General features: G+C 42.2%; 1 protein-coding gene across 2 annotated transcripts in view; it reads right to left on the minus strand.

Moving 5' to 3' along the window:
* The window catches only part of LOC119033769 (homeobox protein Meis1), a 217,620-nt gene that overhangs the window by 107,920 nt on the left and 83,369 nt on the right, over positions 1 to 26,331 (minus strand). The window lies entirely within an intron of this gene.

Consider the following 26,331-nt stretch of genomic DNA (forward strand, 5'->3'; position numbering starts at 1 on the left):
TTCTTTTGGCTTCATTCTCCTGGATTCCACTGTGATTACCCAGCAACATGCCGCTCCGCCGTGACATCAGCCTGCAATTTACATCCAAATTAGAATCAGATGAATAAGGAACGGCTCTTTTCTTTTCTTGCCTTCTGGCCTTCCCGTGGCCATTCTCTTCCTCGCTTCCTCCAGCCCTCCTCCAGTTTTTTTTTCTCCCTCTCTCTGACTTTGTTGAGTCCAAGTTCGCACAAATGTGACATGACTTTCACTGAAAACAGGCTGGACGTCTCTATCAAATCGGCCCTCTGAAGTGGGCGAGTGGCGTCAGCTCGGGAGGAGTTTCTGGGCAGAGAGAAACTTTTATCTGACTCACATCGGAGCCCAACGAACCCGAGTACAATAACTACGCTGATTAAACTGAAAAATAAACTGCACACAAAGCTGAGTCATACAGAAGAGAAGAGGGTTGATGATCGTTTATGACCACATGTCAGTGAGTCATGGACCACCGCTGTACTGTCCTGGCCCCCTCTTGTGGCAAAATGTTCAAAAAGGGGTTTCGACTTGTTGAAGTTTCACATTTCACGTTAAAATAACTGCAATGATTTCTACAAACACAGAACTCTCATCTTACAGTTAGCAGTTTCATCCCTCTGTTGCTAGTTTGTCTGGCACATAAAAGACATCCAACACGATAAATCCCAACACTAATCAAGCAGACTTTGACTTTACAATCATTCAAGTACTTTTAATGGATCAAACAAATCATCCCCAGGTTGACACTTCCCAATTTCTTCTATTTAAGCTACAATACATCTTAGTTTTCAACCCTCTTCCGATCCAGAGCAACGCTGACACTCATTTCCGATTACAGTCTCCTTCATAGTCCACCATGAAACATCACGAGCAGCCGAACCTTACACACTGCTGAGCCACACCAGTGTTTCCCACACATATTTCATATTTGGCGACCCATTTTTGCATTTCACGTCATCCAGGATCAATTAACTTGTGGACAATCTGCCTTTGCTTCCCCCGCCTACCATCAATCACACGTGCTCTGCAGACAGAGAGACGCTCTCTAGAATAACTCTCCCTCCTGTAAACACACAGATTGTGATGTGACCTCACCTTTCTAATTTACACCTACGTATTGCTCTGTACATTGCTGTAAGTGCACCTGGCGATGTCATTCAGTTCATGTTGGTTCTGATCAGCTTCATAATTACACAAGCCTTCTCCATACACAACAATCGCAACGGATACGCATGTTCATATTTCTAATGGGGATTTCCACAATAGTTAATTTGCTAGGAGCAACATGGTTTGACAAATTGTAGATGACATTTGTCATATTCACCAAGAAATCTACCAACACCGTATTATGGGTGGAATCCAAAACTTATTGAGGCAGTCAAAAGACATTTCACAGGCTCAATAAGAACCCTGGAAGAAAAAGTTTCTTCTCCGTCCAAAGTTCTGAAAGTTCAACTTTTTTTAATGGGCTGGGTTACTACTTTTTCATATCCATTCCTGTGAGACTGTCAGTAGAAGTACATTAGGAAAAGCCTGACACGGTCAGAGGCGGCTTTACACTGGCAGATGCCAAAATCCAACCAGCTGTGGCGAAGACATGACAGGTGATGATGGCTTTACTTTCCCACACAAGTATAAATGTCACAGTCATGTCAGCTGTTTTATAACCACAGTATGCTACACAGTGTGTATGTGAGCCGACTCTTCGGGTGCAGAAGCATCAAATCCTTCTTCTTTTGTCATTAAACGGAGACATTACCGGTGTGGTTAGCTGCCCTGATGAAGTGTGAACCAGCTGTACAGCCGTCTGCATACTCCAGTTTGCACCCGAGTACTTTAAACCCCACGCAATCCCGACACAAATCTGGATCAAGCATGCATCCTGCTGCACGGACCACAGTTTTAAGGCCAACCGTGCTTTTTAAACCTCAAGCATCCATCCACCAGGTCGCTGCTGCAGCTCCTCTCTCGTCTTCGCTCAGACTCCACATCAACATGTTTGCTCTCCTGGCAGTGGCGGAGTCTGAGGGGAACGCACACTGCGAGCCTGTGTGGCTGCTGGGCCAAGAGATCACAGAGACAAACATATGTTCACTGGCAGCCTGCAACCCTGAAGGACGGTGACTGGCAACCTTTTCACCTCCACGCACTTGCACTCAGACGTATACGATGCAAAACTAAGCATGTGCACCCAGCAAACACACAGCGAGGGCAGACTGACGTGCATGCACAAACAACGCTGTCTTGGTGCCTTGCTCAGAAGCACAGGTGCACATGTACATACGGACCACACAAACAACCACAGAGGAGCACTCACACACACACACACACACACACACACACACACACACACACACACACACACACACACACACAGAGCACCCAGTCCAGCAAGCAATATTTTGTATTATTCATGAGGGAGAAAATATTCAAATAATTATGAGCTTCTGCTTCTGTGCCAAACACTTTCTGTGGTTCACACTCCTACATTAGAGAGAGAGAGAGAGAGGAAACTCTAAACACCAACACACTTCATCCTCCTCGAGCTTTCACATGGGTTTGGCTGGAGAAAATATCTCTGAAATGTAATGAAATGACAACAAAAACAACATATGTTGAGGAAAGATCGTAGAATACACCAGGCTATAAAAGCAACCCTGTCCCCCAAAGATACTGTGTTTGTATTTTACTACATTATGTTCATACTTACATCGTGCTGAAAACTGTAACTGCTGCCTGGATTATCATTAAAATGTTTCTTTGAGTTAATTTAATGCATCATTCTGAGTCACAGGGACGTGGTTGGAGTGGTTGAGCTGCGAGCAAATTGTTCAGGCAACAAAAGCACTTTTGTTTCGCAAAGATCAGGACTTGTATTGTTAGCAAAATTATTTTTTGCTGACTTTTTCTGCATTAAAACAAGATGTGATCTTTCTTCCTCCAAGTGCTGCCAGTGCCATAAAATACTGTCGTTTTCATTACATATGGATGGTGCAAGATCGCCCATTTTGGTGGAAAAACAAATAAAATACGCGGACAAAACAAAGAGTATTGCTGGAAAAGTCCGAATCACAACAACAGCAGTCACAACAGTCACTTCCGGAGAGACAACTGGCAGTTAATCTGCATTACCAAGATATCTGATGTCACCAAATCTGTACATTTCTGTTGTCATTTTCAGCCGTAACTATACATTTGAGGATATATAATAAAAAAACAATAACACACTTGACAGTTAAATAATTCAAAGAATAAGTTCTTGTTAACAAATGTTGGGATTGGTTCAATGGAATCAAATAGTAGACAGCAGAATACAGGCAAGAAAATAAAATAATAGAAAACACCAGGCTAGAAAACAAAATAAAAAAACCTGATATTTTCCTACTCGGTGGTAATAAATCTGGTCTGCAGCAGCTCTCAGAGTGTGACACGGTTTCCTCCACATGATTTGACCACTAAATAAACTGCAGAACATCACTTCAGTGAAGCACTGTGTCTCCGAGCGTCGAGGTGTCACTCAACCTCCTTCACCACAAAACCGACTAAAACAAACTGACTCTGCGGACCTCCTCTTTGTTCCCTCCGTGTTAGCTGTCCGTCACTTTGATTGGCAGACAAGTGTCAGAGTGAGGGGAATGTCGCGGGGAGCCGGGAAGAGAGCAAAAAGCCACGGCAGCAATCTCAATATTTCATCTCGACCCCTGAAGAAGGGCTCGGCAGTCTCATAGTTTAAATTCTAATCGTGTTAGGCCACAGGGGCATGTCATTTAGAGAGCCAGCCTCCGACTCTCCATCCCTCTGCTCTCCTCCCTGGCCAAAACAAATTATTAGGAGATTCCATTATTTCACCATTATGCATATGTGTTTGCGTGTGGCTGGGCTGTTACAGGCTGGGAAGAAAGAGCATGGGTAAATAGGCTTAGTTTAGCCCATCATGGGCCAATATGTCTGGCCCTGGACACAGCTGGGGTCCTCGGGGGTCCTCAAATTGGTCATCATTAGGGCCATAATGCTGTTGTTTTGCTTCCACTAATGCCTCAGTCCAGATTATCAGTGTGCAAAAGGGATGCTGCTATCTCTGTTTTTCTGTCTTTCACTGTCTTTAGTCTCATTCACAAGGGACAAGCAGAGTGTGAGGACCTCAGATAATTAAGGAATTACCCTCCGATGTCTGAACTCCGTAAAACTCATTTACAAAGCCTGATTAAATTTGCTGGCTGTCAGTGAAGCGTCACGTACAACAGCAGATCAAGATCAACTTTTTTTTTTCTTTTTTACACAACTTGAGATTGTTTATCTACTTCTGCTTCCAAGGTCAAATTGAAATTTACCTCAATATTTCCTCAGTACATCAGGCCTGCCCCTTGTCAGGCGAGATGCTATGATGCATCACCGGTCTCTGTTCAAACATTTGATCATCATTCAGTCTGTGCTGCGTTTGAAAGAAAAACTGAAATACAAGACATCAAAAAAAGACACGAGCGTTACATTGTCAGTGACCTCCGTGTTATCACTCGAGCCTTGACAGCCGCCTGATCGGTGATGCACATGTGCAACTCTCAACAGAGATGGAAAAGAGGCGAGACGTCTCACTCATTTGTGACTATCCTCATCTGCTCAAGAAGAATCTTATTATTTCAGACTTTTCAAGTTAAATATCACTTTTATTTTACGAGACGTCAGGACAATTTCCTAACAAGTTTGTGGCAAACAAAACCAGGCAGTCCAAGAAAGTTATGGTCTGGTTTTTAGATTATTTTAGAAGACAGAAACAAACATTTTCTAAAAGAACATTTAGAACGTGAGTTAATTTGCACTATGATCTTTACACAACAAATGAGGCTGATTCACTCAGGATTTATTTGACTGATATTCAGTCTCGCAATGTTCTGTTTTTGTGTAAACTATGGAAATGGATCTGATACTCGCTCCTTTCGATAGTAATATTAGCTCAGCTTTAATACCTCTGTGCCTTCCCTCCTTGCTCTCTAAATCTAACGATGATCCCAGTTGACAAATAATCCCAGAGGCAACAGGGAAAAACACACAGCTATAAAGCCACCCTGCATGGACATCATCAGGACAGCATAAAACACACTGTACATAAGGTTTATCCATTCATTATAAATGAGAGCAGAGGGAGTTTTTCCAGATCATGAAAGATATAAAGAGAATTGTATTGCATCAGGCGATAATCCATATTTCTGCCTCGCGCAGTGTGTCAGGGTTATTTTTGGCAATGTCAGCTGGCTGTTTTTAATGGCCTGCATATTTATAATGTCATGGTTTTATATTTTACAGCCTCAAACGGATTTCCTGCAGTTGCAGGGCCGTAATCATGGTCAGTTCATAACACACCAGGGATTATTGATGCACTTTCACTACAGCATAACATATCCCGTTTGGTACGGCAGATGCCATTAGCCGATGCACCTTACAGTATCAGGGGTAAGTATATTGTTAATGTGGGTGCCAGCAAAGGCTATCAAACCACTAATAATGGTGCTGCCACTGTAACCACAGTCAGGAATAAACGCTGAACATTTTGAGGACGAACCTTTCACACCGAATAGAGACATTTTTAGACGTCAAGCATAAATAGCCGGTAGCCAAAAACAGGTTATGCACATGTGGTAAAACCAAATAGAATTGATTATGTTACATTATTAATGAAAAAGAATCTTATAAGGTGCCTAAATTAGGAGTGGGAACACAGAGTTGATTAAAATTAGGTTTCTCGTCCAAACTGTTTTCTGTGCTGTCTAAAACTCAAGCTGCACAGACTGTTTTATTTTTAACTTGCTATTACAACTCAAACCATACATCACACAACTGAGAGACAAAATGCTTCTTTTTGTTTTTTAAGATGTGAGTCACGTTTGCAGTGAGTGTTTGCATTCAGGATTTATTTCCCTAAAATATTTTAGGGTAATTAACTGCTTAATTATGTCTGGAAGCTCACACACTCATATTTTAACACTTTCTGAATATGGATTTGGTTATGACTGCCTCATTTTGAGGCTCATTTCTGCTATGTGAGGATTTAATTGGTATCAGCCTCACTGAGCAGATCTGGTGTCGGCTAGATCCGGTCGACATTTAATATAGTTTAAACTAAAATGTCATTATGAACGTCTGTTCCAGCTATGACTCTTTAAGTCACAAAGAGCCAACAACTCAGTTTTTAGTGCCATAGCGAACCCTGGCCTTACGCAACCTTTCACACAGATGGGTTCAATGCAGCTACGTCCACAAATCTGGGGAGGAAAAGGACAATCAGCAAAAATAAAACTAGACTGGTGCCTCTGTAAAACAAATTAAGTGAATATAAATGTGTCTTAGAAGTCCTTTGTACAGGGTTAAGGGATATTTAGGGGATGAAGTGAATATTATAATACTCATAATTATGTTTTTTTTCAGTGTATAATCACCTGAAAATAAGAATCAATGTGTTTTTGCACCCTTAGATTGAGTCTTTCTATCCACAGAGGAGACGAGTCCTCATCTACAGAGTCAGCCATGATTCTACAGGAGCCCATAATGGACAAACCAAACACTGACAAATGAGGGCATTTCCAGTGGAGGTTGAGGCGAGGTATATTCAGTTGGTTGTAACCTTTAACCTCACTGCTAAATGCTAATACAGCCTACACACCGGATCTCTAAAATGCTAATTTTCCTTTGGACATTTTTGTTTTGTTTTTTATCCGAAGAACAGTAAATATTTTTCATTTTAATGGTGGACATTTTGAATGTTTTAATATTTTTACTACCAAGACAAAATAAAAACATGAGCTTTTGAAACAGAAGCGTGTTGTAGATTAGAACGTAGCACACTCTGCTACTCATACTACGGCTCTGATTAAGAAAGCTCGAGGGAAGAAATCTCTTGAACGTGCGGCCATAACGGCACCTCGATCACATGACCGCGACAGAAATGAGACACATTAAACCAGAAGCCGCAGAGCTCGGAGCAGATTCGGTCTCATCAGCTACAGCACCGCCATTCAGCTCCCCTCATCTCGCACACTGCTCTGTCCACACTGGTTACAATGTGAAGACTGCCGTCAGTAAATCAAGTCAGAGGGGATCATTTAGTCCTAATGGCTCTACTACAACTGGACCCCCTGTCTATCCGACAACAGGCCCCCTCAGCACTGCAGCGCAATGTGGCAAAATGTCACCTCTGAAAATTAGCCATCAAGCGGGGGGCAATTTTCCCCCTAGCTAAATTGCTAAATAAGTAGCGAGGCTGTAATAGGTAGCAATCTGGGGCTAATCTGATGAGATCATTTGGAAAACGTTGGACTGGGGGTGGAGAGGACGGGAGGGGAGCTGTGTGTGTGTGTGTGTGTGTGTGTGTGTGCTGTGTGTGAATGCATGCATGAGTGAATTTTGTAAAAAGTGCAGCGAGTGTGTAGCTGCATGTTTGTGTATTTACAGGCAGTGACCTCTTGGTAGACCTGCTTATAGCATCTGTGTACATACACACTTTGTATTACACCGTGTGTGTGTGTGAATGTCTTTATGCCTGTAGTGTCATACAAGCTGACGCTGTGACTGAGGAGTCATGTGGACACAGCTGGAGGATCACGTGACCGCAGACGTACAGCAGTGTGCGTTACTGTGACACTGTGTGTGTGTGTGTGTGTGTGTGTGTGTGTAGGGAGGGGACATGATGGCAGGGGTGGAGGGTGAATATTACTGTCGGCGGGCACCAGATGCCAGCTGGCAGGGGCACAAAGGGAATAGACGGGGAGTGGGCTGAACAATTACTGTTATTCATAGCTGAGCCAACAGAGAATGTCTCTGCCATTAAGAAGCACACAGGGCCGGATTCATGCAGAAACGTGTGGATTTAGAGCCAAACAAACAGGAGAAAATAGCTGTCGATCTTCCACTGGTCGTCTCCACGCCAACACACACATCCTCTATCTCTCATCTCTCGCACACATCCAAGAATGTTAACATGTTTGTGCTCCTACTCAAGCAATTACAGCAACAGCGAAGTCCTGTCAGTCTTGTCTAAACAGTGTTTGCTTCCTAACGAACAGCGCGACAAAATAGCACAACCTGCCTCATCCTGATTGATGCGTTGTTGTGATTCGGTTATATAGGTGTAAACTTTAAATTGATTTTCTTTTTCTTTTTTTTTAAATCTCTTTGTGATTCCTTTCTCAAACTTGGACCACAGCTTCTTCCTTTGTCTCACTAGTTGAGTCGCTTGCCACCGTACAACCTAATTTTCTCATAACCCACTTTTGAAGAGAACTACAGTAATTGTTATTAAGTTCAATCAGAATGGGGTCAGTACTGGAAGCCACTCGGCCCTGTGTTTAGTAATTAACATTTCACAGTGAATATCTCATTACGGGAGACAAAGGTTGATAATAGGAGGCGCTGCTAGTGAGAACATGGAGCTGCGGCGACAAAGCCCCTCCAGTTTTAGTCTGGATGCAATCAGTCATGGAATTCACCAGAAAACTCAGATATTTCTGGACCGGGTGATAATGCGTCCGAGCTTAGATTCCTTAGTAATGCGGACGGTGTCATGTCCACACAAGAGAACACTTGGCCTACTGTTATTTAAAGAATTTGGTTTGATGACACAGAGTTTATCCCACACGCTGCAAGACAATCTGCTGTTAGCCTGCTGTCGTTTGTAGCCACGTTAGCGGCTCTGTTTAGTCCAGACGGAAATATCTTGACAGCTATTGGACAGACTGCCTTTAAAACTTGTCATTGATGGTTACCTGCAGATGAATCCTAATGAATTTGGTGAACACTTGACTTTTGATCTAGTTGGTCTAACAGTGAGCCTCACTGCTGCGACCTTGGGTTATAACGGAGGTGGCGAAAAAAAGGTGGATCGCGGTCTGGATCTCAACCCAGAAGCTGTCCAATCCAGACTCCGACCTATAACTGATAAATTGCTGAGAATGCTTCAGGTCTTACCTTTTCTGTTGGTTGGACAAGCATTTGAAACTCAAGTTAGATCCACACTCAGGGGACGCAAGATGATGATGAAACATGGTCAAAACAATGACAACAGAGCTTTTTGTCTAGAATGAACATCATTCTTCCCAAAGACATTACAAAACCAGTATGTCTCACAGTCTTTTGAGTTAACATACCCACTCAAATCTGATTCAAGAAAATACAGGCAGCTCATCTCCTGGACGTCATATACCAACACAGCTCTGGTCAAACACTGAGGATGAGACTCAACAATCAACAATCTTTTATCTTTCTCTTACATTTTATTGGTTTAACCGCACCAAATCTTTGCATAAGACTAATTCCACGAATGCAAAATGTACAAATGCGAAGTTTCATGAATACTGGTCACATTTTCTCAGGGTTGAGATTTCATTTGAAGGTAGAAAAGCTCTTCAGGTCGTACGGCAAAACGTCGTGGCAGGAACCTGATCACATGAGGGGGAAAGACGGCACTTGACTCAAAGCGAATAGCTGAATATGGTCGCTCTCAATCAAAAAAACATATCCACATCTTGACTCCTATCAGACGGGGACAGAAGTCACCCGTGTGTTGAACATTCACCAGCGATTATCTCTCTTAAGCGGGGCCTCTAAATGGACTCCTTCATTACCGCACTTTCCGATTGAAGCTAGAAGTGATAATAATAAAAAGGAAATGAGAGAACATGATCATGTCTCCTTTAAATGGAGTTTGGAAGTTATCCCAACACTGTAAAATACAGGCAGTCAGACAGGGAGGGAAAGAATCAGACATACATGAAGACGGGGTGCGATCCAAACGGCGGCGGGAGCCATATGCTTCCAATATAGTAAAATACAATGTACTCACATTTTATCACCCGCCCAGAACAGGAAAATGACTGTCAGTCTCACTTCTCTTTAGCTTTATCTCTCTTTCTCCTTCGTATGAATGAAGAGAGAAAGAGAGATTGTGCACTTGGATGACTGCCGCTATTGGAAAAGCACCAGCTTTGATCTGCCTTTTCTGACCTATGCTAGACCTCAGAGGCCTCATCTCCCTTGATAACAAGACAAAGAGGGTAAATGTGTTGATGGTGGCAGACGGCACTGGAATTCTGGGCAAATGTGTCAAATTAGTTCTCACGTCTGGGCCTCATTCCTCTCCACCTCGCTGTGATCTTTCGCTCCCTTCTCTCCGTTGCTCTTTACACCCGCAGTCATTCTATCCCTCGCTCTTCCCACGTGTAGCGCTCCATTCCTCCTGCGACCTCGTCCCTCGCTCCCCTCTCCTTCCCTACAATCGTACCCAAGGAGAGAGAGACGTGGGGTTAAATGGTAAAACTCGGGGAAAAGGTAGAGCTACTGGAGCGCTGCAGGCTTCTCCCCATGCTGGTGGATATCCATCAAAACCAAAAGATCCTCTTTCAGACTGCAGTCAACCCATATCTCAAGATCTATTGTTTTTGTATTTTGTTTAATCTTCATGTTCAGTTTCATATACTTGAGTCTCTCGGGCGGTAAAAGAGTGGCGAATGAAGAGAACGTTCAATTTTGTATCTGTAAGAAGCACAGCCGTGGTAGCAGCTGTGAAAAGACCTGATGGCTGACGCATAGAGCTGTTTACAGAGCAGGTGTGTTGTGGGAAACATGTCTTAGTTTGTCCTTGTCCCAAATTCTGTTGGCTGAAGCACTTTGTGAAATGTATCCTGAGCAGGTTTTGACCACTAGCACCACTACAGAGTAATGTTGTAGAGCCCGGACCTGCCGAACTGACATCAAACATCTACAGGTGTTGGAAACCGTCGTCTCATGTCACCTGTGTCTCGGACAGAAAGCTGCACTTGAACAAACAGCAACATTTTCCATTCATTTTCACACCACTCTGACAGACATAGCCCCAGAGATGAAAAATACGGACAAACCCTGTTAAATTGGTGAAAGTAATGGATGTTTCAACAGGCTCAATGGGCTTCTCACGTCCTGATTCACTGGGCTGAACAGCCAATCAGAGTCAGTCTCACCGATGAGCTCTGCCACAGATGCAACAAGCTCAATCATCCAAAAAGCTGCCAGCAACAGTCGACCAGTGCCAACCGTGCAGGACACCGCAACAACATATGTTGGGCAACGCTTTCTAAAAAGAAAAGGTGGAATAACGTCACAACATTCTCATCTTTGGGCTGGTTTCAGACATTTTGGAAAACTGTGTTACGATGAAGGAAATGCACTCAATTGCTGGACCTTAAAGATATAAACAATATAGTTTGTTGCGTAACACTAATATTAAACCGTAGCTGTGTTTACAACCTACAGTTCAGGCTAGTGAAAGATAGAGGTTTTGGTAAAATACAGAAAAATCAGATCCAAATCTCAAGCTTCTCATCAGCGTTGATTGTTGTTAATATTCAACAAAGACCATAATCCTTCCCTAACTTAGTGGTTTGAAAAAAATAGAAAATATGTTGAGGGTTAATTTTGTGGAGATTCATTCAATCTGAACATTTGGATCGATCCAGCTGGTAAATACACAGTATCTGCATATTAGTCGTTAAACTTTATTCTGAGGTTGTCGCAAATAGACACTTTTTTAAGTGTTTGTGCGTCTCAAACATTAAAAGTAAGCATCATTTTGAGAAGTCTCTCCAGCAGCGCTGAAGCTAAGAGGGGAAAGTGCTGAAATCAAATGATACCAGATGCTCTCAGTGGTGTGTGTAGCCTACAGTGTGCGTGTCTGCATGTGTGTGCATGTGCGTTGTTGAAGGCGAGACCGTGTGAGGGTAAACACAAGTGGGAATATCCAGAAGTGTGTTGATGTGTATGACCCAAGGACATTCTCCTGTGTGTCCTCCCAGGTCCTGAGTCGGCCTCCGATGTATTCTCCTCCACTTCAGCCCCACTCCACCAGAGGCCCTGATATAAAGCATGTGCTTACAGCCTTTATATGATACCGTATAAAACCTCTCAGTAATGCGCTCTGTGCTTAAAGCGAAACCCCTGAGCAAGGTTATAGTGCTAACATGTACTGTATGCTTTATTAATGCATGAGCCACCCTTCTCCTGTCCGGGGAATTCTGATTCTTTTCCTGCGATAAAAGTTGCATGGCCTTACCCACTCCGAAGGGAGTAAATGATTTAACACCGAGGCTCACCGTATGGTAAGTAAGCAACTAATGTTAATTCAGCCTTTTTCTGATAGGGTATCAAGTAGGGGCCATTTTCACATTTACCCTCCTGTTCCCCCCTTAATGTGTGGAGATGGGGGCAGAGCGAGCGAGCGAGCCCGGCCGTGTCACGCCACATGTCAGCACGCGCAGTAAATATTTAGATAGAGAGTTGAGTCAGTTTGTGAAGTGATGGGGAGAGAGAACTTTTTCTTGCACAACATTTACTCATCTTATTTTTTTTTTCATGGCGACCAATTATCAAAAAATGATTTGCTTACTCAGAAAATGCTTAACTTCTGGGTTTTAACCGTATTTTTATATTTCTATACGTGCAAATCTGGGTATTATTTCCATGCTCATGCACATATGTGTATAAAATTAATTTATTTACCACCCTCATACTGTGCTAATGTGTTTACGAGCCCGCCCATCCTCCCCCGCCTCCGATCAGGACTGAGGCAAAGGAGGCCACATGTGCTACTTAAGCCCCCCCTCCCTCCCTCGCTGCATCAGAAAGACTCAAAAATTCAAATCAACATTAAAATAGTTTTATGTGTAAGTAAGATTCGGTGAACTCCATTATTTTCCCCACTATTTGCTTGAATAATTCAGGGAAGATAACTGAATTATGGATAAAGTGTACAGTTTGAAGAACGGGTTCATGTGCAGCCCGGGGCTATAGCCTGGCTTTAATGATGTCTGGAGATGGTGGACGGGCGGAGGGAGAAGTCGTTAGCTTCACAGTCATTTTCTCGAGGATTAAAAACACGCTCTTAAAGCAGCAGGGTGGACCGGTGAACCGAGGGCGACCAGAAAGGACTGAAAATGTGAAATTCTGCAAAAAATCTGGAGAATGTCCTGACTCACACTGTCACCAGGAGGAGATCAGCGTGGGGTCGTTTTATGCTAAAACGAAGTTCCTGATGTGAGTCAAGTCGTCATGTGACTTCTTTACTTTGTCGTTCATTCAACAACTAGAAGTTTTATTAGTTTATAAAATGATTTTGTGTTGTATTATTATCACGTGTTGTATTATTATCATCATGTCTTCTCTCTTTGTTCCCACACGTTGTTAAACATCACTGCAAATAACAAATAAAAGTGACAATGTGCAGTAATCACCTCCAGAGAGGGAATCCTTAAAAACAACACACAATCCTTTCACTTTTGGAAACAAATGGCGTAAATAAAACGTATATAATGAAAGTCTAACCAGGAAAGAAACCAAGAAGTTTTGTCTTATGAATCAGCTACATTTGTATATAAAGTTACGCATGAATATTAGGGATTGTGTCACCATTAAATAAAATATTTAGATCCTTTACCAAAGTAAAAGTAACAACACTACATTGGAAAAGTAAAAGTCCTGCATTCAAAACACAACTTAAGTAAAAGTAGGAAAGTATTTGCATCAGAACACACTTAAAGTAACTAAAATAAAAGTTCATAATGCAGAATGGCCCATTTCAGCATCATATCTTTAATTTAATTTATTAATAATTATTGATTCATTCATGCCTTCATCACCTTAATGTTGCATCTGAGATATATTTTAAGTACTTCATGTACTGTTTTGTAGTTTTGTCCATAATCTATTAGCGGTGATGGAATGTAACTAAGTGAAAATACTCAGTAAAGTATTTCCATGTTCTGCCTCTCCACTACATTCATTTGATAAGTTCAGTTATTTTGCAGATTTCATTCTACATCATTATTTTGATTCAATTAACTTGATCAATCTTCCGAAAATTAGAGAAATTATTCGTATGAGTGACTTTTACCAAAGTAATATTTTGACACAATATCTCAACTTTTACTCAAGCGTGACTTTTTTTACAGCACGTGATCAAAATACACTTAAACTACTTAATGTAAAAGTACTCACTATACAGAATAATGTATATTAAATTACTGGGTTATAATTAATGATTCATGCATTTTTCACGTTAATGTTGCATTTGAAACTTAATTATATAGCAAAATTTATTAATTTATACATTGATGTACAGCATATTTTTTATAATTATGCAAATCTGCAAGGTAATTAGTAAATAAATAAAGCTCTCAAATAAATGCAGTGGAGAGCAAAGTACAATATTTGTCCTCAAGATATGTTGTGGCATAGAAGAATAAAGCAGCACAACATGGACACAGTATGTCAACATTGCACTTGAACAGTATTTGATTAAATGCTTCCAGTTGAATTCCACCTCTGGTTTTCATACATTCACCCCCCTGGAAGGTTTCTGCATCACGAAGCGTTAACTGCACATCCAGAATCCAGATTTCTTCAACTCACTACTACCTTGTTTGAATGACTGGAATCCTGAACTGGCGTGGCGAGGATTTATACTATTAGCTGGTAGCAATGACATCCAAAAACACACACTTACCCGCTCACACACATAAACACCCTTCAACAGCCAGCAGGGAGTCTTCCTGTTCCTACTCACTCCAACAGGGAAGCCAAGCACAGACTACTCTCCTAATTACCCACCTTCCTCTAATTATCCAATCATAAAGCCATTAGCAGTCTCACACCATATTAACATGGTCCCGCCTACATGCCAATTTGTGCAGTGCCAAGATGCAACTGGAAGGGATTTTTTTCAGCGTGTAACCTTACCCGGCGCGGTATCATGCAGTGCAAGACTGTGCTTTTTTTCTTGGCTCCTCACAAACAAATAATGGATTTCCAAACAGGATTTTACAGGAGCTGCCGTTTGTTTTTTTTTATTATTTAATTTCACAATAAAACCTCGGCGGTGAATTCACATGCCTTTAATTAAAGAGGGTAACTACACCCTGACATTCAGCCTGAAGTCTGCTGCACAGCATATTTCACAAATGCAAGACGGGGTGAGGAGGGCTGCAGCTACAAAAGGCCTCAGTGCATCAAAAAGCGACATAGAGATGATAGTCAGCGTGAACCTGACATGCAGCATCCTTCAGACTCTCTGGGAGGGTCAGTGAGTGGCACCTGTGTTGTTGCTGAGTTATCGTATCTACAAAGAGAGGTTCAGCATGTCTGCTGAAAAATACCCAAAAGTGAAAGATATCATGTTAAAACATGATTTACTAAAAGCGAAAGTCACCTATATGAAGAGTACTTGAGGAAAAGTCTTTATGTATCTGATATTAAATGCACTAAATGTAAATTATACATATATTTACATGTATAGTGTGTACCATGGGTCTACTGATGTTCAGATCTGGTATTCAGAATTTAGTGGTAAATCTTTTCATCTTTTGCTGTGCTACTGTGGCTCGGATGCGGCATGTAATCTGTAAAGTGACTAGAAACTTGAGTGAAGTACAACATTTGTAGGAGCTGAGGTGTAAAGTAGCAGAAAAAGTAAATGCTTGATGGATGAATGGATGGAACAAACTTTCAGATCCAATCAGACACATACGAGCTGCTTTTGTTCTGAAAAGCTTGACATGTTGAAAAAAAATCCTCTATATTTAATACAATCTTCCATTAAGAATCTATACTATGATGTGTACAGTGAACATTCACAGCGTGTCATTCAAATGTTGTGCTGTTCTGTAACAGATTATATAATTTCAGCAAGGAGATAATTGGATTGTTGATTACTTTATCTGACGCTTCATCCACATTTATGGCTTTAGGGTCGACAATACCTGAAATAACATCCCCACCTACCTGACATAATCAGAGTTCAATGTCTACAAGATGAGTTCAAGGACAGCTGCTGAGCTGAACACGCAACAAGAGAGGCTGAAGAAGGTTTAAGACAGTAGTTGGACTTTTTCACTTGACGTTACCATTTATGCCTAAAAAAAACCCTCAAAAATAGATTTATATTCTGTAAATTTTTTGTCTCCATTGACAAAATAAGATGCAAAAGAAAACTAAAGAGAGGATGAATCCTGGTAAATCTATTATTGATATGTGTTGAGTCCCAGCGGCATGTTGTGCAACAGAGTATCCAGATTGTTCCCTCCTTTATTCATACCCATCAGAGGGAAGGCAGGTTATTGGAGGGAATGGGGCGGACGAAGAAGACACAGAGCACAGATGTTGGCACAGCTGCAGCGCCGAGGAGATGCGCGGGTTAACGGCTAGTGCTAGACGTGCGCAGACTGTGTGAGAGGGATACTGGGGCGCTAGCTGTAGAGCTAGCTCATCCACCTGACTGATTTGGAGGTCGAAGCAGAGGTCAACTCTGCCAGAGTGAGGCAAAGAACTAGAGAGAAATGTGAAAAAGTAAAAGATTGGGAAGTAGCGATGCTAAGTTCAGAGGTAGGAGATACAAACTCAGGAGATGCAATCAAAACAAGTTCAATTAGAGTGATTTTTACACGGTCATCATAGCCTAAAACTCAAAGTGTGGTTGCACCTGATGCTACATTTGCCCTGTTTTCATAAATACAGCTCTGGGTCCTCATTACAGAGGAAGAGTCCCTAATCTAAAAATCCCAGATGTGAATTCTCACCTCACTAGTCTCTGGCTAGCTTGCTATCCCTGATTTTCTTAAGTTGCAAAGTATCATGATAACTGGCAGCACTTACAAGGCTTTAGACGTGTTAGCTAAGTGGGCTAAGGAACAAAAGTAGTGTTATTAACACTCACTGGATGAAGAAGCTGACTTAGATCTTCATGAATGGATGTTACACTGTTGCTATTGCTCTAAGAGAGATGATTAGCCTCCTGCTAACAAGGAAAACGGCTGTTTTCGGTTAAGTGACATCATGCGGAAGTTGCACCTATGACTCATGCCAGATATCACAGAGGTCAGGTATAACATGGATAATGGATGAGAGAAAAAAAAGTTCACTTTTATCTCATGTTTGTCTCCACTGACTCATTGTTAACAGGCTAAAGTTAATGTTAGCTTCTCCAAGAGGCTAACATCTGCGTTAGCTTTGCAACAGCTACAGTTTGAGCAGTAATTCAATCATAATATTTCATTGTTATTGTTGTTCCCCATTTTCACTGTCATTAGACCATAATAACAACAGTGTTACTGCCATTTTGGTGGTTATTTTGAGTTCAGGACAGAAGGATGTGTTCAGTGAGGATGGTTCTGTAAGAGCTTATTTGGTTCAATGGTGCAAAAAAATCCAAAATGTCCTTCTCAATCGATATAAGATAAAATTTCACACTTAGAAGTCTGGTAAGCAGGGCTGTGGTGACGGATATATACCTCTTAATCATTCTCCTCCAAAACTACAAAACTAATTGTTTGATGTAACACTTTGGCATCAGCGTGTGTTGTTGTGTTAAGTCATGGCTGCACATCACAGGATTTCTGGGATCTCTCCTATTGCCATTTGTTGCTGCCAATATGTCCAGTTCAGAGATAAAAACAGAATAATCTCCATCATTATCTACTCAACAGATTTGAAGGCTGAAGTCAGAGTTTATTTTCTTGATATAACATACAGTAAACTCTCTCCATTCTACCAGAAATCCCACTTGGTTTTCAATATCCCATTAAGTCCAGGGATGTCTGGATGTGTACAGCTGATGGTCTCGGGCAATAGGTCCTGCAGTGCAACGCTTTAATAGACTCCAGCAGAAGCTTTGGCAGAAAGTCGAGCCAAGGCCGGGAATGAAACTGAGCCTGTCAACATTGGCAAAGGCACAAACAACCCACAGAAAAACTGTATCACCACACAAAACGTGGAGACAAATCCATTCATTCTGCCTTCCTACAACAGCAACTCCAGACACTGGCTGCACAATGGCATTGTTTTATTTGATGACTCTCTCAGTCTGTTTCTCTGTTAGCCTGTGAAAACATCCTCATTATCTGACCACACGAGCAAGGTGACGGCGAATAATGGTGCTTTGTCAAAACTGATCCATGCCCAAGGTATGGACTGACAATGGAGGATCTCAGAGTCCCGTCTTTATAAAGCCACACAGCTGTTCCCCCTCCCTTCTGTACACAATCAAACCTCTGCCATTCAGTGCCACAAACCAACAAATGCTGCCTTTGTTTTAGCTTGACACCATTGTTTTTGGCTTCATAAAGATTTCTCTTCTTTGGCACAGATGCTTTTTTGTTTGGTTTCCAGGCAAGCTGTGTCGTTTTCCTCTTTTTTTTTTCTTTTTTTTTCTTTGAACAATGATTCTCACTTATATTTGATTTTTTCCCTTTCCACCCAGATCCACATGTAAGAGTTCAATTTTCAAGAGCAATTATTCTACTTCATTAATGATATTAAACATGGTTTTCTGTCAAGAAGCTATGCCCAGTAGAATTACAGTTGTCATCTCTTGTACAACCATAACCATAAAAAAGAATAAACGTTAGCCAAGTAAAGACTCAACATTTTTTTATGTTGCAACTTTATGTTTGTTTAGGTTGAATATTCTATTTCTCTCTTGTCATAACGCTGCATGGTTTTGGTCGCCATGAAAACAGCTGGAGATGGTCTGAATTTCTGTGACAAACACCCAGTTTTGGTCAACACAAGAACAGCAGGAGATAGTCCGACCTCCCGTGGGAAAACACTCGGTTTTGGTCAGCAATAAAACGGCTGCAGATTGTCCGAGCTCCCGTGACAAACACCCACTTTTCGTCAACACAAAAATGGCTGTAGATGATGACAAACACCCAATTTTGGTCAATACAAAAAAGCAGGAGATGGTCCAACCTCCCGTGACAAACACAAAGTTTTGGTCACCATTGAAACAGTTGAAAATCTCCCCACAGAGTCGAACTGCTGTCACCCGATTTAAGCCTTGTAAAAATGCCACCACCTTCCCCTACAAACCCCTGGTGTGAAGTCCAACAACAAGCATATAATGTGAATGTGAAGCCTTATCTGGAAGTCTCAACCTTGGATGCATCTGTGGTTCGAATAAACGTTAACTGCTAACATCACATCCTGGTGCCTGGGCTGGAAATGATACTGTGTGGGCTCAAGAACATTTTTTAAAACTGTTGACAGTAAACAGAGTTAATTTGCAAATGATGGCATTCTGTTTTTATTTACATTTTACTCAGCATCCCAACTTTTTTGGAGCCGAGGCTGCATGTGGCTGCGAGGGAGAGTCCTTCCAACCAGATGTTGGCAGTGTCATTGTTGACACTGTGCACACCCTGCTGTCAGCAGCAGTAAATGGTTAATCGTCTCTGCAAAAAATGTGATCTGTTCCATCTTTTTGGTATAAAATCCAAGGTTAAAGCTCTGCAAAAAAGATGAGAAAGATAGCAGACACTTCAAACTGACCTCAAAACCATGTTTTGGTTCGGCAGGAGCTCACACGGAAAGAGAAGGGAGGCAGAGACACGCCTGAGAAAAAAAGGCTGCATGCACAAGAGATACAAAGACAATCTAAAAATGTATCATGCATTAAAACCTAAAACACTTCCATATGTTAAATAACTTGTGAAATACTTGCTGTGTGGAAAAAGGCTGAAGCAGCAACCCGCTGAACTGAAGTGCAGCACCCCCTGTTGACGTGATATCTCCCCACACCGGCTCTATCTGTGTTTCATCTTGTCTTTAGTTCACTGAGTCAAAGAGGTGATGAAGAGTGAGTGTTACTGTTACAGAATGAGGTGAGTTTAATAATCCAAAATAGCACTGTGTCCATCATAATGTTCCCACTGTGTAAAACATTGTCTGGCCTGCCCTCACATACGGCAGATACAACATCAAAAGCAGGGGATGAACTGGATTATAGTAAAATGTGGAAAATATACAGATAGATTAAATAATAAACTATAAATATCAGCAAAAAGAAATTCAAAACACAAGTGCAAAATGTATTAAACTGCCTGATTGCTGAAGTTGCTCTTCCAGAGTCTACTAAGAATTCACACAGCAAATCAAACTGTGGATTAGGGCTTTAAATGACCTCAGCCAAGCAGCCGGCGCTCCTCATCCCTCCCTGCCTGCTCCTGCTCCTCCTCCTCCTCCTCCTCCTCCTCTCTTCCCTCCCTCCCTCCTCTTTTTGGAGCAGTGTCGTCCCCCGTCATCTTCAGGTCATAATGTAACATGACACCAGCGGTTGCAACAAGGCCGGCCGGCCAACCCGAGCGTTTAAGACCAATGAATATCATTTGCTCCCGGTAGGTTCCCTGGCGCTTTCAGACACTACCACCGCCAGACTGAATCAGCGTTCGCGCCTGTCATGTCTCTGACGTGATAGAACACACACGGACAACACACACACACACAAGCACAGACCTACAACAGGCCAAAAAAACACACACACAGATCCACACGGGGTTCGTATACTGTAAAGGCGAACGGGCGGAGCCGCATCGCGGCCTGCGACGTGCACAAACACTTTGAAAAAGAGGCTCGGTTCAGAGGACAGGCATCAACACACACTGCTGCACACACACACACACACACACACACACACACAGGATATTGTCAGCCTCCAGAGACCACTTTGTTGTTTCTGATGCTTCTGTCATCCTCAATACGCTTCACGCTGCTCTTACAAATCCAGAGATTTCTCACATCTCACACTTCTTATGCCCTTCTACAAAAAAAAAAAAAAAAAAGAAAATAGAAAAAAAACCCAGTGGCTTTCAAAGGTTATCACCATGCAAACCACATTAGGACCCTTTTACAGGTGAAAGCAGCCTTGGTGAGATCCCCTCCCTCATTAGGGGGATTAAAGACGGGGCTGCCCTTCTCCTGGGTTAGAAACAACCACAATAACCCCCTCGCCTCTCACCTCAGCTCTGGTTTCCTGGCTTAGGCTGCTGTTTAAATTCCCCCCTGCCTCTGAAATGTCCTCCCTGGGCATCCCCGGGTCTTTGATCAGCCGCCCCCGATGGATGCACCCGTCCACCTCCCAACACACCCCTAACCCCACCCACCCTGCCACTGGGGGGAATAAGAAGGCTGAAGGGGGTCAGGGGCAACGCTGCTGGAGATAAGAGAGAGGAGGCAAAGAATGAAAGGGGAGGGAGGTCTTGTAAAGATCAACTGGGGTTGGGTAAAGGGGTGGATAAGTGGGAGGGTGGGCTAATGAACCCCACTAATACCCCCTCCACTCCACTCCACACACACACACATACACACACATTTAAGAAGCCCAATTACCTGCCTGATCTGGTGCGATGGCAGCACCTGCAATGCGGGGTCAAAGCTGGCAGTCGGGATGTGCTAACAACCTTGTTAAGGAATACCTCATGTTAATGAGAGCTAATCATGCTGCGTACTTAGCTTCATGCTAATCGGGGCGGCATGTGATCTTGAAAGATCACTAGTAACGCATAGACCAGGCGATATCTTTTCATCTTGAAAGTAGCGCGGCTCTGGACGCCGGCTTCACAAGCCGGGTTGTACTGCAGGTATCAATCCCACACGACTGAATGTATAACACGTGCGTCTGTGCTCGGCAATTATAATCAGCGTCGGACATGCGAGATGTGCCGTGCGAGGCTCGTGGGTGAGGCACAGCTGATTTCTACTGACCCACAGGAAAAACTCTAATCATTCAATAGTTTGAGTGACTCAAGTCTCATTTCCCTAACAAGTGAGAGTGATTGAGTCCAGGCCTGTTTGGATTTCCTAATTTGAGCTCCTCACCTGTAAATCTCACACTGTCACTTAACTGAGACTAATCCACAGAGATGATTATGAAGCAGCTTTATTTATACAGTAGATGTACTGTATATACGCAGGAGATCTATTCCCAGAACATCCGAGATATCAGATGGTAGATAGAGCAGCCTCCAAACTAGCTATCTAATCAAATTAACGTTTATTAAGATAAAATGATGCTCCGATAAAGACGGGAATGTTTGACAAGAGCGAAGAAAAATCCTCATCTCACTTCAAGAAAGAGGAGCAGAACTGCCCGAGGCCCGAAGCCGTGACCAAACACAAAGTTTTCAGAGGAAGTGATGAGGTAAATTGGGGAAGAATTAGATAAGAAGCCGGCGTGACTCAGAAAGAGTATCGCAGGCAAAATATTTCCCCTTCACCGTGCGACAGTGGCAGGTGAGCCAATTTGGACTGAATTATGTTGTGCATATAAGTCTGGAATTTGCACATAAAGCTCTGAAATGTGGGGAGAACTCAGGCACTTTCCGCTCTTAAGCCTTACCTTATCATACATTTATTCCTCATTACAATGCAGTCTCATGAATAATGATACCGCGCAGTAATCTATACTAACTACCTAAATTATGCTGACGAGAGAGATTATCTTCACACTGAGAAACACTTAATCTGAAGAAATGCTTTATTTCCTGAACATATTTCACACATGGATGCTGGGCACACTTTAGAGGAAGAGTTACAGAGAATAAGCATATTTTATTCTTTTTTTTTTTTTTTTTTTGCTTTCTGGTTTAGAGAAAGATGAGAATTAATGCCACATAACTGCCTGTAAAATGACATTTTTTTTTTTTTGTTTTCACACAGTTTGTTCAAGGATTAAACAAACAGCGTATTAAATGTTGATTAGTAAACTTCAGCGGAGCTGGTCAGCAGATTTTAATTCTTTATGCTACGCTAAGGTAGCCCAGCTGCTTGCTCACTGACTAACATGAGAAAGATATCAATCCTTTAATCTAACCGTCCAAAAGAAAAAAACAGTGTCTGGATCTCAGACTGAAATTCTGAACTGACGTCCACATTTGGGTCATCATAGACGACCCAAGATATGAATAAGATATGAATAAATGTATTTTTTATTTTATATCTATGTGTGTAGAGCAGTGCCTTCAGTACATTTCTAGTATCAGGGTAAACAAGAAAGCTGTAAACATGGTAACAGCTGCAGGAGAGAGAACCTCAGTGTTCAGCACTCATGTTTACATTAACTGTATCGGGCTCAAGTCCGGTTTGGACGTAAAAATCAGATGTTCGACTCGGGCTCAGTTACTCTGCCTCTGTCGGACTGAGACGCCACGCTCTAGAGTCAACTGTTCCTTTAAGCAGCACATCTTCTTTCTTTCTTTCTTTCTTTTGTAGGATCCCCCTTAGCTTCTGAGAGGTCACTGATCTTTTTGGGGTCCTTGCGAACACAACAACAAAAAACACAAATAAAAATCGCAACATGAACAAGACAAGAAAATGCGATGCGAGACAAATAACAACACATGAAATCAAACCATACACACACAAAAACAGAAAACACAAGAGAAACAAAGTCCCGTGTGGTATATAAAAAAAAAAAAAAAAAAACAGACAGAAACAAGCTCAGGTGCTGCAGCAGGCAGGTTTGAGGGTTCTTCAAAGACTGTACTTTTGGTTTTAGTCATAATCTTTCCACACACACACATACAGGAGAAGAAATGTAGTTTGGAAAAGAAACCTAAATGTATGCGAGCTAGAAACTGCAACACTGATCCAAAAGCAGTTAGGACACTTTTTGAAACACAAATAATACAGATTTTGATCATTTGGTATTCCTTTTTGACATTTACGCAATTGAAAAGACAATAAATTCAATATTATACCTTTATATTTAATCTGAATCGCAAGCAAGCTCGGACACAAGCAACAAAAGTCTGGGAAAGTTGCACAATGCTCCAGAAAACATCTGTGTGGAAGGTTCCACAGGTAAACAGGTTCATTGGTAACAGGTGAGAGTGTCATGGTCGGGTAAGAAAGGGGCATCCTGGACAGGCTCAGTCGGTAAACACAGTTCATTCGCAAATGATTGCATTCTGTTTTTTATTTCCACACAGCGTCACAACTTCAGGTTCGTATGAAGCACGTGACGGATCCAAAGAGAACTTGTTCAACGTTCCACTGCAGCATCCAGAAACAATCGAAGCTCGCATGCTGAAGTCATCCTCTTCTGTAAATGGGCACCTGCACTTAGCGCGGCCCAGTATAAATATCAGCGTTCTGCGCTTGATGCTGAGTGCTCGTTAAGGTCCTGGAGGTCAATTCATTTTCAAATGCCAAACCATCTGCATTCAAACAGAGAAATTACACCCACGTATCACAACATCGAGATAGATGAGTCGTCTTAACGCATCTCATCCCTGCGAGCTTTGACGATGATGCCTCGCTAAACAGCTCTAAACAAACTCTCTCAAAGCCCTGATGAATAAGTGAAGGGATAAAAGCTACATCGATACCATTCTAACGCATTAACGTGGCAGATAAATAAATAAGTGGTGAGGGGGAGCGAGGAGGGAGGGGGGGGAGACGTTGCACATTCTTTTGTACACTGAATCTATCTTATCGGAGCGTGTAAAAATAGCTTGACAGAGGCTAATTGTGCTCGCTGCTGAATAATGGATCACAGCGGAGAGGGCCTTCCTGGAACTGGGGCGGGCACAACTGTTCCCCGCTGAACCTTCGGGTTCCTCTCCCTGCTTTTGCCTTCAGGTAAAAAATCTGCCACAACCCCTCCACCTCCTCACCCCTCCACCTCCCCCACCTCTCATCTCTTCCTCCCTGCTCCTGCTCATCTTCCTCTTCATCTCCATCTTCCTCTCTCCTCTGCTTTGTTAGCGAGCGTCCGAGAGTTTTCTTTTTAAATGTGAGACGCCGGAGCCAAACTAGGGAGGAAAAAAAAAAAAAAAACAGGACCGAAAACTTTTTACAGATGAGAATGGTAGCACATTTTTGAGTTTCTTAAATTTGGCTTTTATTAAATCTTTGATTACATCGAACAAATTGACTTTCAAACCCAAATTGTGGATTGGAAAATGACTTTTGTGATCAAGGGGGCTTCAAATTTATTAAAACGCCTGTGAAATTTAATATTGCTGGGGCAAAAAAAAAAAAATGCCATCAGTAAAGAGTAAATTTCCTCCGCTCACACATTTCATTAAGGTGTCTGGGTCATTTACACAAGTGTCCCCCGCAGGCCGCTGAAGGTTGTTCGTCACAGCGTCTTCTCTGGTCCCAAAAAACTCCATCATGAGGCACAAAATGGCAGAAAAGCTGAGCACCTCACCTCACACACACACACACACACACACACACACATACACACACACACACACACACACACACACACACACACACACACCAGTGCAGCAATAAAATATACATCAGGTGAGTAAAGACGTGTGTTTACGTGCCAACAACCAAATCTAATTCATTTAAAACTGAAGCGTTGCTTTTTTTTTTTTTGCTTTACATACACCATCAAAGTCACTCTTTCCTCTTATTGGTGGAATTCAGAAGTCACATTTTTGTGTTTAAGTCAACGGAACAACAATTAAATTCAAAAAGTTGTAGTTTCCCCTTAAACCCTGACAGCAAAAGAAAGGGAAGAAAAAAAAAAAAAACCTAATCCTCTTACTCTGCACGACCCGCGAGTGAGAACGAGGCTTTGTTGGTAAATACCCGTATCAAGTTTGTTGCCTCACATCTAATATGGCATCAAAGTTGTCGTCCGTGCGACTGCGAGAAGTTGAAAGCGTGAGGTTGCATCTTTGCATAAACGTCTTAGCCGCCGCCGTCTCATCAGGGGAACGTGTGCAGCTGATGGAAGACTGCTTACACTTATTCCCCCGCAACAACTAAAGGCTTGTTAAAAACTGCTTTCTCCCCCGCCGATGTGTGGTTGGAAACATGTGTGCAGCTAATGAATCACGCTCGCTGGGAAGTTAAAACAGTCTCTGCTGTGGATGTCAGAAGAAGGAAGATGTAGCTGTTTTCATTTCAACCTCAGACTGACTGACGTGGTCCTCAGAGCGAGTAGCATCTAAATCCATCCAAACATTTTACACACAGAGGTTAAAAATCTGAAACGACTGATGTTCATCTTCGTTCATGGAGAGCTGACAGTTTACTGATATGTGCCGTTCACCAAAAAACAGTAACGTTTCTTTTTTGTTGTCTCTTTTGTAAAACTGCTGGAGCTTCTGATAAACTACAGATAACAGCCGTGATAATCGATTTGACAGAAATAACATCGCTCAGACAGATAACTTTATCTTCCGTTACTCAGATTTTACAGTCTCCGCAGCGAGAATCAAGATAAACATCTCTGATAAGACATCTTTGTTGAGCCGTGTCTCTTAATCAAACTAGGATACACTGGAAGAAGGTTTGGATGAAATACAAAAAGAGTCCTGACGATTACAGACCCCAATATCACTAAACTCCCTCATCCAGAGGTCTGAAACACGAGTTGCGTTCACTGTCAACACATTCTGCTGCTGCTTGTTCTGATATGTGGTCGACAGACCAACAATCATATAAAGAAAAGTGGCGTAGTTTTAAAAGAGTGTCTTTAATATGCCCGTCCATCTACCTACTTTA

The sequence above is a fragment of the Acanthopagrus latus genome, chromosome 15, assembly GCF_904848185.1.
Source record: "Acanthopagrus latus isolate v.2019 chromosome 15, fAcaLat1.1, whole genome shotgun sequence".
Lineage (NCBI taxonomy): Eukaryota > Metazoa > Chordata > Actinopteri > Spariformes > Sparidae > Acanthopagrus > Acanthopagrus latus.